This window comes from Anabrus simplex, chromosome 12 (genome assembly GCF_040414725.1).
Source record: "Anabrus simplex isolate iqAnaSimp1 chromosome 12, ASM4041472v1, whole genome shotgun sequence".
NCBI lineage: Eukaryota > Metazoa > Arthropoda > Insecta > Orthoptera > Tettigoniidae > Anabrus > Anabrus simplex.
Genome location: NC_090276.1, coordinates 45,014,668 through 45,030,767, shown reverse-complemented (window position 1 = coordinate 45,030,767; position 16,100 = coordinate 45,014,668). Strand labels below are relative to the sequence as shown.

Here is a 16,100-nt window from a genome sequence, read left to right as displayed (position 1 = left end):
CTGAATGATTTTTTTGCGTAAGAAAATGTAAACTTAAAAAAAGTTTGATTTATCTATGAAACGGCTAAGTTAACCACAATGCCGTAATATTTTAAGTTTTGCATAATCTGCTAAATACACGTAATCTTGACGGAATATTTTTCTGGTCAGTATAAAAAATAAGCTTAATCACGGATCATGGATGAAAGTGTATGGCAATTTATTTTCGGTTCCTATGCAACTGAGCCAAGAAGTGGTCGTTCTTGCACTGAAAACTTCAGTACAAATTCTGCAGAGTAATTTATATTGTTTATGAAGAATAACTAGATGCGGACACAGAAACATTTAATTTATCAAGTATTCCATTAAGTGAATTACTATAACTTCTAATGCAGACGGTATTTTTTGTCCTATAGCAATCTGCAGTGACAGTAATTAATTAATTAATTAATTAATTAATTAATTAAAATGGAAATTATATTAACAACAAATTAATCATTCACTCAGTCAACACTGACAGTGCTGTCACCTAGGTGGCAGATTCCCTATCGATTGTTTAATTTTGAATGCTTCCTTGTATATAAGGCTGGTTCTCGACAGAACTGAGCAAATCCAGTAAAAAAACTAATACGAAGTTCGTACTATTGTTTTACACTCTAGTTTTTTCTACCCAAATGGAGTACATTACACATCAGTCGTTACGTCCACCTTATCGATATAATCTCCTTGTAACTGTATGCACTTTTTCCATCGATGTGTCAGTCTCTCTAGACCTCTCTAAAGATCTGTTTTCCAATACAAAGGCTTTGCTCAAATTCTACGAGAATTTGTCGAAGGAAAATTTTCCTAAGCTGCATCGTGAAGCAGCTATGATTATTTCTATGTTTGGTTCCACATGCACATGTGAAAGGTATTTTTTCCTGTTTTGACTTGTATGAAAACTAGATTGCGTGCGGGTAGGCCTATTTCTCATTGTAATTTAAAGAAGGCTCTCAGAATTGCTGTCAGACGGTCCCTTGTTCCAGGCATAACTGGTTTCATTACAAAGATAAAGGAAAAGTGGTGGTGGTGATTATTATTTTAAGAGGAAGTACAACTAGGCAACCATCCTCTATACAACACTAATCAGAGAGAGAAAATGGAAGGGGTCCGACACTTCGAAAAATGAAGGTATCGGCAAAAGGAACACAAGGGCCACGAAGGGCATGAAAATGAAAGACTCCCTTCGCCTCCATACGTAATACCATCGGGGTCGGAAAAGATAAAGAGTTGACCAAGGGAGGTCGGATAGGATAAATGAAAGTGAGGAGCCTGGCACAAGTAAGTGGAAGCAATGCCAGGACTCAGGTAAAGGAAAAGAAGAGTGTTTTAACACCGGTAACGTTGTCCCATACAGTGTCACCGCTCACCGCACATAAACTTTTCGCAGTAAAGGGAGAATTAGCGGGGAAGGTGGAGAAGGCGGAGACAGGCCGAACCAGTGAGACAGGAGTAGGGGAAGAGGAGTGGAGGTTTGCACTCTGGTCAACCTAGTGAAGTCGTCTCCTGCACCTTGCGCCGTGCAGTGCACGGGCGCATGCACCCTGCGAGGCCCTGCTCTACACAGTATAACATCATCAGCAAAACGCATTATCTGTGAGGTGGTGGTGATTATTGTTTTAAGAGGAAGTACAACTAGGCAACCATCCTCTATATAACACTAATCAGAGGGAAAAATGGAAGGGGTCCGACACTTCGAAAAATGAAGGTATCGGCCAAAGGAAGACAAGGTGGTGGTGGTGGTGGTGATTATTGTTTTAAGAGGAAGTACAACTAGGCAACCATCCTCTATGTAACACTAATCAGAGCGGAAAATGGAAGGGATCCGATACTTCGAAAAATGAAGATATCGGCCAAAGGAAGACAAGGGCCACGAAGGGCGTGAAAATGAAAGACTCCCTAGCCCTCGCAAACCTAATAGCGTCGGGGTCGGAAAAGAACAAGAGTTGACCAAGGGAGGTCGGATAGGACAGATGAAAGTGAGGAGCCTGACACAAGTAAGTGGAAGCAATGCCATGACTCAGCTGAGGGCCCCGTGGTCGCCAACCCACGCTCCAAAGTTCAGAGCCCCTGGGGCCCCTTTTAGTCGCCTCTTACGACAGGCAGGGGTTACCGTGGGTGTTATTCTACCGCCCCCACCCACAGGGGGACATTATCTGTGAGTCCAGTTTTTTTACTCATATCATAAAGAGTATATTACAGTATATTAATATCACAAGATTGTGATTACTACAATACTTACTGTCCAGGTTCAGCTTCTGGTTCAGCAATGACCACCACTGCTAATACAAGCACTATACACCAGACCTGAAACAAGATAGAGTGGTTTATTTCAATAAGTATACATAATTCCATTGGTGCTGCTAGGCTAGACGTCGTCAGCTGTCGTCGTGCTCTGCTTCCTCGCACCCAGTGATCTGCATCGAAGTAAGATCGTCTGATAATAACATATTTTAGGTATAAAGGGATCATGAGAGACTCAAAGGAGCTAATGTTTGGACACAAAAATGAATTTTTAAAAATACTAAAAGCAGGAACTGGACAGTCATAAAATTTCATAAAATTAATGTCTAAAATTAGAATATTTCAGTCACATTTTACGTGAAAATAAATACCTCCTTTTACAGCTAATATTATAAGCACAGCCAGGTTTTTAGGCAATGATAGATTAGAATGCAAACTTGCTGAAGCCATTACCAAGTATACCCTAGCCTGCACAACGGTTATGTTATGAGGTTTGCATAAACATTAGGTGTACGGTGTATGAGAACCCCTAGAATTTATGTTACTCTCGCTACGTTATGGAAGAGCGGGTTGGTTGACACTTCCTACTAACAAAATTAGTTTGCATCCTAACCTCTTCTTCTTCTTTGTCTGTTTACCCTCCAGGTTCGGTTTTTTCCTCGGACTTAGCGAGGGATCAGGGATCCCACCTCTACCGCCTCAAGGGCAGTGTCCTGGAGCTTCAGAGGTGTGGTGGTGGTGGTGGTGATTATTATTTTAAGAGGAAGTACGACTAGGCAACCATCCTCTATATAACACTAATCAGAGAGAAAAAATGGAAGGGGTGCGACACTTCGAAATACGAAAGTATCGGCCAAAGGAAGACAAGGGCCACGAAGGGCGTGGAAATGGAAGACTCCCTAGCCCTCGCAAACCTAATAGCGTCGGGGTCGGAAAAGAACAAGAGTTGACCATGTGAGGTCGGAAAGGATAGATGAAAGTGAGGAGCCTGGCACAAGTAAGTGGAAGCAATGCCAGGACTCAGCTGAGGGCCCCGTGGTCGCCAACCCACGCTCCAAAGTTCAGAGCCCCTGGGGCCCCTTTTAGTTGCCTCTTCCGACAGGCAGGGGATACCGTGGGTGTTATTCTACCGCCCCCACCCACAGGGGGATGGAGCTTCAGATTCTGGGTCAGGGATACAACTGGAGAGGATGACCAGTACCTCGCCCAGGTGGTCTCACCTGCTATGCTGAACAGGGGCCTTGCGGGGGGATCGGAAGAATGGAAGGGATGGGCAAAGAAGAGGGACAAGCGTCCATAATGTCCATCAGCATTTTCAACTCTCAAAAGACCGAAGAGAGTTCGCCGTATTGCTCGTCCATGTCTTTGGGGAGGATCAGATACGGCACATGAAGGAAGAGAAAAGTAGGTCTAAAATTCTCACAGTAGTTTCTATGCTATGAATGCATTAGATAAATTATTTATTTTACCTCTGCTTAAAAAACTTTCCTGCATGTACGTGAAACCTGGTTTTCCACGCCAAGAAAATAACGGATAGATTGTGTAAAAAAATGTAACGAATAAATTATCTCGATAGACTTCATTATAATGCCAGTCAATTTATCATGTATTTTAAAGTATGTAAAATCTTTCCCTCCATGAGCGTCTTTTTCAGATTTTCATTATTTCCTTTTAGAAAAGACTAGGTACCCAACTAATAAGGTGGCGGTGATTATTGTTTTATGAGGAAGTACAACTGGGCGGCCATCCTCTATTAACACTATTGAGAGGAAAATTGGAAGGGGTCTAAGACTTCCGAAAAAAAGACGAAGGCCATGAAGGACGTGAAAATGAAAGAAGAACCCGTTGGCCTGGGGAACCTAATACCGTTGGGGTTGGAAGAGAACAAACGTTGGCAAAGAGGGATCGGATAGGATAGATGAAGTGAGGATCCTGGCACTATCCGTGATTAACTAGATCTTTACCTACTTCTAGAACATGAAAACTATGGTCCCTTTTTACTAAGATGGAAAGAAAATTGGAAGAAATGGGTGTTATAAGTACTGATATACCGTGTGAATCAGCCACCCCTTCCAGTGTAGTTTTATGCAACTCGCAATATTAATTACTTCGTGAATACATCTGCCCTGCCAGTATGCTCGGACAACACAACCGGATAGCTACCGCCTTACCATGACAGGATGCTGTAATATTATAATCGTATTAAACACTGGAAGGCATGCGTGAACGTTCTAGGTCATACGAACCTGACACGTCGGTGAAACATGAAATTAATATTGAGACCGCACTAAACCTAATACATTCTGTAAGCTGCACTGAGCGTTAAGATGCGGCGGAGAGGGTTTACGTGTGAGGTGGTAGGTTCGAGTCCTGGGCAAAGATTCCATATTTTTGAAATATTTCTTTAATACGTACCGCATGTAATGTAAGTTCAATACCCACTTTCTTGCAAATTGTGTGCGAATGAGTGTGTTTGTGGCCCTAAGAAGGGCTGAATAGTTAGCAGTCCGAACACTTACGGACCGGAAATAATAGGAATATAACTGCCCTCACAATGTTTCTCGCAGCAAAAGCTCGATGTGATGACCGTTTTGGTTATACACATTCGGGCCCGGTATCCAATAGAACGTCTTGCGCGCTGAAACATTCCAGGTGTAATTGCTCTGCAGGCGTCCGTGATGAGTTGCCGGAGCTGGTCGAGGTTTCCCGGTGCTTGAGTGTGAACAACGTTCTTCAAATGTCCCCACAAGAAGAAGTCTAACGCCATTAAATCGGGTAATCTGGCTGGCCAAGAAACTGGGCCTCCTCGTCCTATCCATTTCCCTGGCAGTTCCTCGTTCAGATGGTTACGAACGGTTAAAATCATATATGGTGGGCCTCATTCTATTGCAACCACATCGTCAAAAGATCGTGCAAAGGCACATACTCCAGCAACAGTGGGAGTTTCTGACGCAAAAAATGAAGGTAGCGTGGGCCCGTCCAATGGCCCTCAAAGAAATAAGGTTAATCAGGCGATTCCCCAATATTTCACACCTCACCTTACTTGATGTGCCGCCCGTCGCACCCAGTGAGGATTGTTCGGACTCCGATAGTGCATGTTGCGGCGATTGATGTCCCCATTATTGTGGAAGCGCGATTCGTCCGAGAACAAGATGTTCGATACGAATGATGCATCATTGTTTAGCCTGACTAATAGCCACTGACAGAACTCCATTCGGTCTTCAAAATCCCGCCCATGGAGATCTTGGTTTAGCTCAAGATGGTACGGGTGAAAGTTATGTTCATGCATTATTCGCCGGACGGACGGCTGGACACTTGTTGTGCAATCGCCTTTGTACTAATGTGTGAATTATTACGAGCTTCCTCCAGAACGGCCTCTTCTGTTTCACCCGATGTAACGGGCCTATCGCGGACTGGTGGCTGGTTGGAAATCACGGCTGTTGTCGTTAGGCATCTTTCAGCACGGCGGAATGTCGTAGCAGCTGGGTGTCGCCTGTCGGGATACCGTTCCTGGTACATACGTAGTGCCTCGCACGCGTTTTATCTTACTTCCCCATAAATTAGGAGCATGTCAACATATTCCTCTGTGGAAAACATGCCGAATGAAAGCAGAGATTACATTCAGGCACTAACCAGGACACAAGGTGAATAACAGCGTCGTTCTACTGTTTGGTCCGGCTCCACGGCTAAATGGTTAGCGTGCTGGCCTTTGGTCAGAGGGTTCCCGGGTTCGATTACCGGCAGGGTCGGGAATTTTAACCATTATTGGTTAATTTCTCTGGCACGGGGGCTGGGTGTATGTGTCGTCTTCAACATAATTTCATCCTCAGGTGGTGGTGATTATTGTTTTAAGAGGAAGTACAACTAGGCAACCATCCTCTATATAACACTAATCAGAGAGAAAAATGGAAGGAAACCTACACTTCGAAAAATTAATATATCGGACAAAGAAAGGCAAGGGCCACGAAGGGCGTGAAAATGAAAGACTCCCTAGCCCTCGCAAACCTAATAGCGTCGGGGTCGGAAAAGAACAAGAGTTGACCAAGAGAGGTCGGATAGGACAGATGAAAGTGAGGAGCCCGGCACAAGTAAGTGGAAGCAATGCCAGGACTCAGCTGAGGGCCCCGTGGTCGCCAACCCACGCTCCAAAGTTCAGAGCCCCTGGGGTAATTTCATCCTCATCATGACGCTCAGGTCGCCTACGGGTGTCAAATCAAAATACCTGTACGTGGTGAGTCGAAGAGGTGGTGGTGGTGATTGTTGTTTTAAGAGGAAGTACAACTAGGCAACCATCCTCTATATAACACTAATCAGACGGAAAAATGGAAGGGATCCGACACTTCGAAAAATGAAGATATCGGCCAAAGCAAGACAAGGGCCACGAAGGGCGTGAAAATGAAAGACTCCGTAGCCCTCGCAAACCTAATAGCGTCGGGGTCGGAAAAGAATGAGAGTTGACCAAGGGAGGTCGGATAGGATAGATGAAAGTGAGGAGCCTGACACGAGTAAGTGGAAGCAATGTCAGGACTCAGCTAGGGGCCCCGTGGTCGCCAACCCACGCTCCAAAGTTCAGAGCCCCTGGGGCCAGGTGAGTCGAAGATGTCCTCGGACACTTCCGGCACTAAAAACCATACGCCATTCCATTTTTTATACTGTTTGAATGTGGCAAACATGGGTCTGTGTTTACGTATTCAAACATCGTACCGATGCAAAAAATATTTGAACGATGCAGGTTTCGAATTGCTGATGGCACATTCCGTCAGTTTCTAGGCTAACGCCTTACCACATCCGCTACGCTACACTGCTGGTAACATGCTGGTAGTACGACTAGAGTAGAGTAAATACGCCATCGAGTTCGGTGTTAAAGACATTAATTACTGCACTGTTACGTAGTTTTGATTCATTGTTTCCCGTCTTCGTCACACCCAGTCACGAGGCACAACACAGTAACATAATTACACGTTCAAAAGACGACGCTACATGATTACATGATTTCAAGGGGTCGTGTTTTGCGGGCAGACGATAAAACCTGTCCGTAAGGTTCAGAATCGTGTGGAAACTGTGCTCATTGGACATAAGTACCATACAGTACGCGTGCAGGGAAATAGCTACCTTATAAACATGTCGCGCGTTAGTTGGGTTGCATAAAACTACATTGGAAGGGGCGGCTGAATCACACGGTATAATAATAAGCTTCAAAAATGCCAAGATTTCCCAGAAATTTCGAACTAAAAACAGATAATATATTGACTGAAGAGAAAAAGGAACTGGGTACAAGTTATTGAAGGAAGGAGGCATCTGAAATGACATGATCCATAACTAGCGAACACGAAATGAGAGAATAATAATAATAATAATAATAATAATAATAATAATAATAATAATAATAATAGTAATAAATTTTTCACCGCTTATTATGCTATGTGGTGGAGTCGCGGGTGCGATTTGAGTCGCACATGTGGATCTGCCCCAATTTTACGGCTGGATGCCCTTCCTAACGCCACCCTTATGTGGAGGGATATGTTGACTATTGTTTGTTACTGCGGTGGCTGGTAGTGGGGTGTGGTGTATGTGAGTGAAGAGGATTGAAATTAAGATTAACACAAATCCCAGTCCCCGAGTTAAAAGAATTAAGTAAACGAAGTTAAAATCCCGACCAGACCTGACGATATAACCTGACTTGCTGAATTGTCAGCGTGATGGCTTTCGGTTCAGAAGGGCCTGAGACCCTTTGAGACACTGATATTTACAGTGTCTCTAATATTAGTGTCTCTATAAAAGACCTCGTACTTCCTTTTCTTTCATATCTCATCAGTACCTGTCAGTAGTTCTAGATTTTCTCAAGATTTTCTTTTCCATTTTCGATTTCCTGCAGGTCCCATATGTTACAACAACAATAATAATAATAATAATAATAATAATAATAATAATAATAACATAAAATCCCTTCAGTTGTATTATTTGGAGAGACGACGATCTGCCGAAATGTTACCCTATACGAGTATATTCAACATCCCGCAGAATAACGATACTCAGTTATTGGATATAAACGCCTTTAAATGCCACATCTGTATATTTTAATCTCTCACATCTCTTCCCTCGTATTCTCAGAATAATGTTAATACAGGCTGATTATCTCCTCGTTTCACGATTAACAAATATTTCTCACCACTTCACCATTAATTTCCTTTTATATGTCCCAGTTATGCCTTTGCTGGCGAGATGTAGTGTTTACAGTGCACTATGTCTTCTGGCATGGGCTATATCAAATTTGTTACTTTCATTGACCTGTCTCAGTCTCATCCTTGGCTTTGACAATATAATAATTTCGTGTGGCTATTTCTAGCCGAGTGCAGCCCTTGTAAGGCAGACCCTCCGATGAGGGTGGGCGGCATCTGCAATTTGTAGGTAACTGCGTGTTATTGTGGTTGAGGATAGTGTTATGTGTTGTGTGTGAGTTGCAGGGATGTTGGGGACAGCACAAACACCCAGCCCCCGTGCCATTGGAATTAACCAATTAAGGTTAAAATCCCTGATCCGGCCGGGAATCGAACCCGGGACCCTCTGAACCGAAGGCCAGTACGCTGACCATTCAGCCAACGAGTCGGACTTTGACAATATGAAAGTGACTGAGGTATGAGTGATACTAGTAATGCCATTCCTATGCAGCCAGTCCCTGTTCTGAATGGTGTGAAAATATTACTCATAGGGTCGGTTAGTGCATGCATTTCAGTGGGCTGATATGTAATAGCAATTTCTGGCTCGGTGAGGAAAGCAACGGGAAACTACCTCACTTCTCATTTCCCTAGTACGCCTCTTCAGTGACGCCTAGGCTATTTATGGCAGATGTTGGCGGAGCTGTGAAGAATCAAACCAGCCTTAGGGCTAAATACCCAACATACATACATGTTGCAGTTAATGTTTGGCACAGTTCGTGTATTTTTAAATTTCCCTTTAAAATAGTATTTAACGGGATAAATTTATTCGAAACGGTAATATAATTTCGTGTGGCTATTTCTAAGCGAGTGCAGCCCTTGTAAGGCAGACCCTCCGATGAGGCTGGTGGTGGTGGTGATTATTGTTTTAAGAGGAAGTACAACTAGGCAACCATCCTCTATATAACACTAAATCAGAGAGAAAAATGGAAGGGGTCCGACACTTCGAAAAATGAAGATATCGGCCAAAGGAAGACAAGGGCCACGAAGGGCGTGAAAAGGAAAGACTTCCTAGCCCTCGCAAACCTAACAGCGTCGGGGTCGGAAAAGAACAAGTGTTGACCAAGGGAGGTCGGATAGGATAGGTGAAAGTGAGGAGCCTGGCACAAGTAAATGGAAGCAATGCCAGGACTCAGCTAAGGGCCCCGTGGTCGCCAACCCACGCTCTAAAGTTCAGAGCCCCTGGGACCCCTTTTAGTCGCCTCTTACGACAGGCAGAGGATACCGTGGGTGTTATTCTACCGCCCTCACCCACAGGGGGAAAATGTATCCGTGGTTCCCACATAGCACAATTATGTAATTAATGTAATTGAGCCTTATTTCCTGCTCTAACATGTAATAAGGCCCTCAGGGGAAGAGTACCTTAACCTCATCTCTATGGGCAATTAAGACGTCAAATTGGGAGAGGAAAAGACATGTTTTGTAGATAAGAAGTATTAAAAGACATGTTAATTAATTCAAAAATATTTATGTTGACTTTTTTAAATTGAAAATATATTATGGTTATTTCACCATGCTAAGTTAGGAGATCTGAATTTTCATCTTTAAAAGTTACAGGAAGCATAATTTCCTCTGATCTTACTTCGAAAAGCTAAGCTAATGTGCTTTAAAAAACTAATCATAACCACTAAATATAAAATTCTTGAAATTTTAATCACAAAAACATTCAAAAACACTTAATTTTCAGACAAAGTCATTTTTAACTTTTTCTTTCACTTATGTAGAAAACTAATTTACTTTAAGATAACATTTAATTCAGCATGAAATAAGAGTCTTTGATGTTTTGAAAACGAAGTCAGAAAACAATCGTTTACTTCAGTAACGGTCCCTACTATCGGCGCAGCTGAAATCTCAGACAGGAGTGAGCGGCTCCTGACGCTCCGCTGGTACTATGGCCACATGCATTTGCTAACGCAGGTTTGAGTTTCATCTATGCCGCCACACAACGCAACGCTCCGCTCGCCACTTGCACTGTGGCCGAAGCCTAACGCTTCCCTTGGTTTTTTGACCGAAGCCACTACTCACAGATGTTCTCACGACGCTGCGATAACATCATTCTAGATCTCCTGCCCTCCTGGCTTTTCTAAATCACGTGCCAATACTGGGAATCGAATCCAGGCCGAGGAGCTAGCATGCATCCCTGAGACCACCGCGGTAGTCTTTAATACAAAAGTCATGTGTAAGAACATGTCTTCGACTTCAAGTTCAGATCAATAGCAATGTGCACACTGGATAAAAAATATAGAATTGTTTGCTTATTTAAAATGATTTTAGTCTATTTAGTATATTTGTGGAACATTACGACCTAAGATAACATTGGGTTAGCATATAGTTGTATTAAATTGGGACTAAATCTTTCGTAGCAGCTGGAGAAAATAAGGCCCACATGTTGCAAAGCGTGGGCCTTATTTCCTGCATCCTGACTTTGAGGGTTTTCGATTGCATCATCTTGTGTTCTTAACCAAGTTCGATAAATTGTACACCGTTTCATTACTTATTTAATACACTATTAAATACATATATTATTTTAATGCTATCCCAATACTAACATTCCCTTTTTTACTTCCCTTTCCAAAGGAAAGTTATTAAAATGAGATCAACTCCCCTTCTCGAGTCTTGACTCTGACCTAGCAACCAAATACTGAGGAGGGCCGAGTTATCACTTTCTTCAACACGTACCAGGCATAGACAGTAAGTAGACATGTAGGTGTTTACTACCGACCAAAGAAACGGCAAATGCGAAAATTAAACAGTGGGCCTTAATACCTGCTGGGCTTTATTACCGCAACCTTATATGTAGTTTTCTATTATTTTTACACGTCACACCATAATCCACTGTGCCCCTAGTGGTGCTACCTGTGTCATACTCCCTCGGTATTTCTCTCCAGATAGTATTAAGTCATACGTGTACCAAATTTGGTAGAAATTGCATGTTTGCCTATAGTCGCCGACATTTATCATCGTGTAGCCTCGCCCTTATCTTTACGTGAAGCTTTGCTCTTCAAGTGTATGCAACCCGTTAAGTACAGATTGTATTGCGGGCTAGGGCAAGTCTTCGCCTGCAATTATTGGCGTGTTCATTAGCGATTTGATTTTAGGATTACTTAACGTTTACTGAATTTAAGAGATATATCAATGCCTAATGATTCACCGGCAGATAATACCGGAGAGAATAAAAAAATGAATTCAATAAACTGTTAAAATATAGATTAAATTAGGTTTCATCTCATACCCTTGGAAGCCGATGACCTAGGTGTTAGGTTCCTTTAAACAATAGCATAGCCGGGCTGAGTGGCTCAGACACTTGAGGCGCTGGCCTTCTGACCCCAACTTAGCAGGTTCGATCCTGGCTCAGTCCGGTGGTATTTGAAGCTGCTCAAATACGTCAGCCTCGTGCCAGTAGATTTACTGGTATGTAAAAGAACTCCTGCAGGACAAAATTCTGACATCTCGGCTAATCCAAAAACTGTAAAAGTAGTTAATGGGACGTAAAGCAAATAAAATAATTATTAGGTAACCTTCAAGGAAGGATAGAAAGAAAATCTTTCACTTTGTAAACAGTAGCAAGTTCCGGTAGTGACAATTTACCGTACATAATGTCCGATCTAATGGACCTGTTACAGTACATTTTTCCGTAAATTTTCATCAAAATAGTAGGGTGCGTCTTATGGCCGAAAAATACGGTAGTTATAGTAAACAAGAGAATTGTACTTCTTCAGTCCTCTTTAAGAAACCCTATTTTTTCTAATGTTTTTATTCCCCACTCTGAAGGGGTGGGGCGGGCCACCTAAAGGGCCAGGAAATTAGGCGGGGTTGGGAAGAAGTGAACCTTATTTGAGAGACACTGCTCTTTATTTCTCGAGTGCTGGATGTTAGTGTTCGTGTTAACACACATATTCACTTACAACAAATCACACTACAAATCACAAACACGCAAGAGCAAATACATTCTTCCGCACGGAGTTGGCACTAGGAAAAATCCGGATGTTCTATGTGTTCAGTGGTTCAGTGAAACCCCTAGAAATAGATAACTCTTAGTAGAATAGTTTATCAAGGGCCTATTTCTTTAAGTAGTTCTGTATATTCACGCACGAAGCGATAGTTTCGACATCAGCGCTCGGTTGCTTTCCGTGACCTGCAATTCTGGAGCAAGGGTGCGGGGCTGTGGGACATAAGGAGGGTGGCCGAGGATATAGTGAAGGTGTCGCTGGTGGGTAGACCAACGATAGACACGGACAGCCCCGAATTTAGTCGAAGCACTGTCTCCAAGCGCGCGGTTACAATTTGCCGTATATGGCAAGTTTTAAAGGAATTTTAATTTCACGATATTGCGTTTATGATATAATTGGCAGAAATGAACCAGAATATTTTGGTAACTACGGTGGGTATAGCATCGTTAGCCAAAAGAACATCAATATCCAAGGCGCAACAGTCCCGAAGGCATGCACATTACGAGGTGTCGTGTGGTCAGCACGACGAATCCTCTCGGTCGTTATTCTTGGCTATCTACACCGGGGTCGCTATCTCACCGTCAGATAGCTCCGCAATTGTAATCACGTAGGCTGAGTGGACCTCGAACCAGCCCTCAGATCCAAGTAAAAATCAATAACCTGGCAGGGAATCGGACCCGGGGCCTCCGGGCCTGAAGGTTATGTAAATAATGTAAACTTTTAGAGTTTTACAATAAGTAAATAACAAAATGCGTCATAAATAACTTTAAACTGCCTAACACTTTCTTGAAGCGGTTATTCCACTGCAAGGAAAAACTTCAACATCAGACGTTCGACTCGTTGGCTGAACGGTTAGCGTACTGGCGTTCGGTTCCGAGGGTCCCGGGTTCTATTCCCGGCCGGGTCGGGGATTTTAACCTTAATTGGTTAATTCCAATGGCACGGGGACTGGGTGTACGTGTTGTCTTCATCATTTCATCCCCATCACGACGCGCAGGTCGCCTACGGGAGTCAAATGGAAAGACCTGCACCTGGCGAGCCGAAGCCATCCTGGGATATCCCGGCACTAAAAGCCATACGACATTTCATTTCATCAGACGAAACAGGAGCAGCTTAAAGTAATTACACTTTATATTCTCCCTCTTTCATTACTCATTCTTTGGTAATTTCTTCGAGCTTCAGTCGCAGGAAAGTCGCGTTGCTAATCAAGTAATGTCCCTATTTTACACAAAATAACAATAAATTTAAACAAAGTATATTTTTCAAAGCAGTGAATCCGCAGATGTTTTATCCACGCACCGCCACTGGTCCATATACAGTACCGACTCCTAGTAGGTGGAAAATTTCCAGGAAGAAGAAGTGTCTCAGATGATCCCTGTCATATCACTAAAATACTGTGTGGATAAGACTACAAGGTACTCACGAGTCCCGTGTACGCTGCCATGGTGACTGCAGTTGTGGAGGAGTTGTTGGCTCAGATGATGTATGGAGTGCAGTGCTGATGGGCCGGTCCAATGCTTAAATAGTTCTTCGGCCCTCTTGCTGGGTGGGCTCCAAACACCTCCCCTGGCACGTTCACCTCCTCGCTTTCTACAACACATTCTCCGCGAGGATGCGCCGCGAAGACTAATTATTAGTCGACATATCTGCCAAGGTCAGGGCATGAAGTCTTTCTTTAGAACTTTCTTTGTGAAATAACTTCCGCCTGCTTCATACTAGACAAACACAAACCGAAGTCTGGCTACTGGAGGGTTACATTCCTGGTTGTTCTCATATTCACTTCGTTTCTTTCTTCCTATTTCCCTAGTTACTTCCTTTCTTCCCTGTACTTGCATGGTTGCTTGTTTCATTTCTTCTCCTTACTTCCTTGCACCCTATCTCACAAATATTCTCTTTTCCTTGTTTGGTTCCTTCTCTTCTTTATAATTTCCTTACTAGTTCCTTGCTTCCCAGTTTATTTGTTTTAACATGGGTAGGTTTTCGGGCTGGAGGTGAATCTGGAATTAGCGTCATCAATTTCCCTGACATCACTGTAACCATGGCAACCAATGTTCGTCTATGTACACTAGGTCAGCAGCGTCATCTTCTCACTGTGTGCTTTCTTCCTGTAACTAAGAGCTATCAAGTGAACGTCATTCTAGTTCTCAGTGCGGAATTAGAACACTTGTACTGGCCTAAAAACGAACCCAGGCATTTGGAATAATAATAATAATAATAATAATAATAATAATAATAATAATAATAATAATAATAATAATAATAATAATAATAATAATATATTTACAAGGTCCGACTCTTGGCATAATGGTGTAGATGCCTTCGGTTCAGGGGGTCCTAGGTTCGAATTCAGGCCAGGCTGAGGATTTTAACCACGCCTGATTAGGTGGTGGTGATTATTGTTTTAAGAGGAACTACAACTAGGCAACCATCCTCTATATAACACTAATCAGAGGGAAAATATGGAAGGGGTCCGACACTTCGAAAAATGAAGATATCGGCCAAAGGAAGACGAGGGCCACGAAGGGCGTGAAAATGAAAGACTCCCTAGCCCTCGCAAACCTAATAGCGTCGGGGTCGGAAAAGAACAAGAGTTGACCAAGGGAGGTCGGATAGGATAGACGAAAGTGAGGAGCCTGGCACAAGTAAGTGGAAGCAATGCCAGGACTCAGCTGAGGGCCCCGTGGTCGCCAAACCACGCTCCACGCCTGATTAATTCTTCTGGCTCGGGAGCTGGATGTTTTCGTTTGTCTCAACACTCTCCTCTTCATATTCAGGTAACACATCCCACTACTAACCACCACAGAAACACATAATAGTGATTACATCCCCCCACATAGGGTTGGCGTCAGAAACGGCGTCCAGCCGTAAAACAGGGCCAAACCCATAAAACGCGACACATCTCGAATCAGCGATCTCACAGGTGTGGGAAAAGCGGAAGGTGGTGGTGGTGATTATTGTTTTAAGAGGAAGTACAACTGGGCAACCATCCTCTATATAACACTAATCAGAGGGGAAAAATGGAAGGGATCCGACACTTCGAAAAATGAAGATATCGGCCAAAGGAAGACAAGGGCCACCAAGGGCGTGAAAATGAAAGACTCCCTAGCCCTCGCAAACCTAATAGCGTCGGGGTCGGAAAATAAGAGTTGACCAAGAGAGGCCGGACAGGACAGATGAAAGTGAGGAGCCTGGCACAAGTAAGTGGAAGCAATGCCAGGACTCAGCTGAGGGCCCCGTGGCCGCCAACCCACGCTCAAAAGTTCAGAGCCCCTGAGGCCCCTTTTAGTCGCCTCTTACGACAGGCAGGGGATACCGTGGGTGTTATTCTTCTGCCCCCACCCACAGGGATGGTGGTGGTGGTGATTATTGTTTTAAGAGGAAGTACAACTAGGCAACCATCCTCTATATAACACTAATCAGAGAGAAAAATGGAAGGGGTCCGACACTTCGAAAAATGAAGGTATCGGCCAAAGGAAGACAAGGGCCGCGAAGGGCATGAAAATGAAAGACTCCCTAGCCCTCGCAAACCTAACAGCCTCGGGGTCGGAGAAGAACAAGAGTTGACCAAGAGAGGCCGGATAGGACAGATGAAAGTGAGGAGCCTGGTACAAGTAAGTGGAAGCAATGCCAGGACCCAGCTGAGGGCCCCGTGGCCGCCAACCCACGCTCAAAA

The 16,100-nt window shown here is 43.6% G+C and overlaps 1 long non-coding RNA gene across 1 annotated transcript in view; it reads right to left on the bottom strand.

Annotated features, from left to right (window-relative positions):
• Positions 1–16,100, bottom strand: part of LOC136884390 (uncharacterized) — a 130,013-nt gene that overhangs the window by 21,821 nt on the left and 92,092 nt on the right. The window contains exon 3 of the long non-coding RNA XR_010861356.2: positions 2,261–2,325. This is a non-coding gene — a long non-coding RNA (uncharacterized lncRNA). The remainder of the gene's footprint in view (positions 1–2,260; positions 2,326–16,100) is intronic.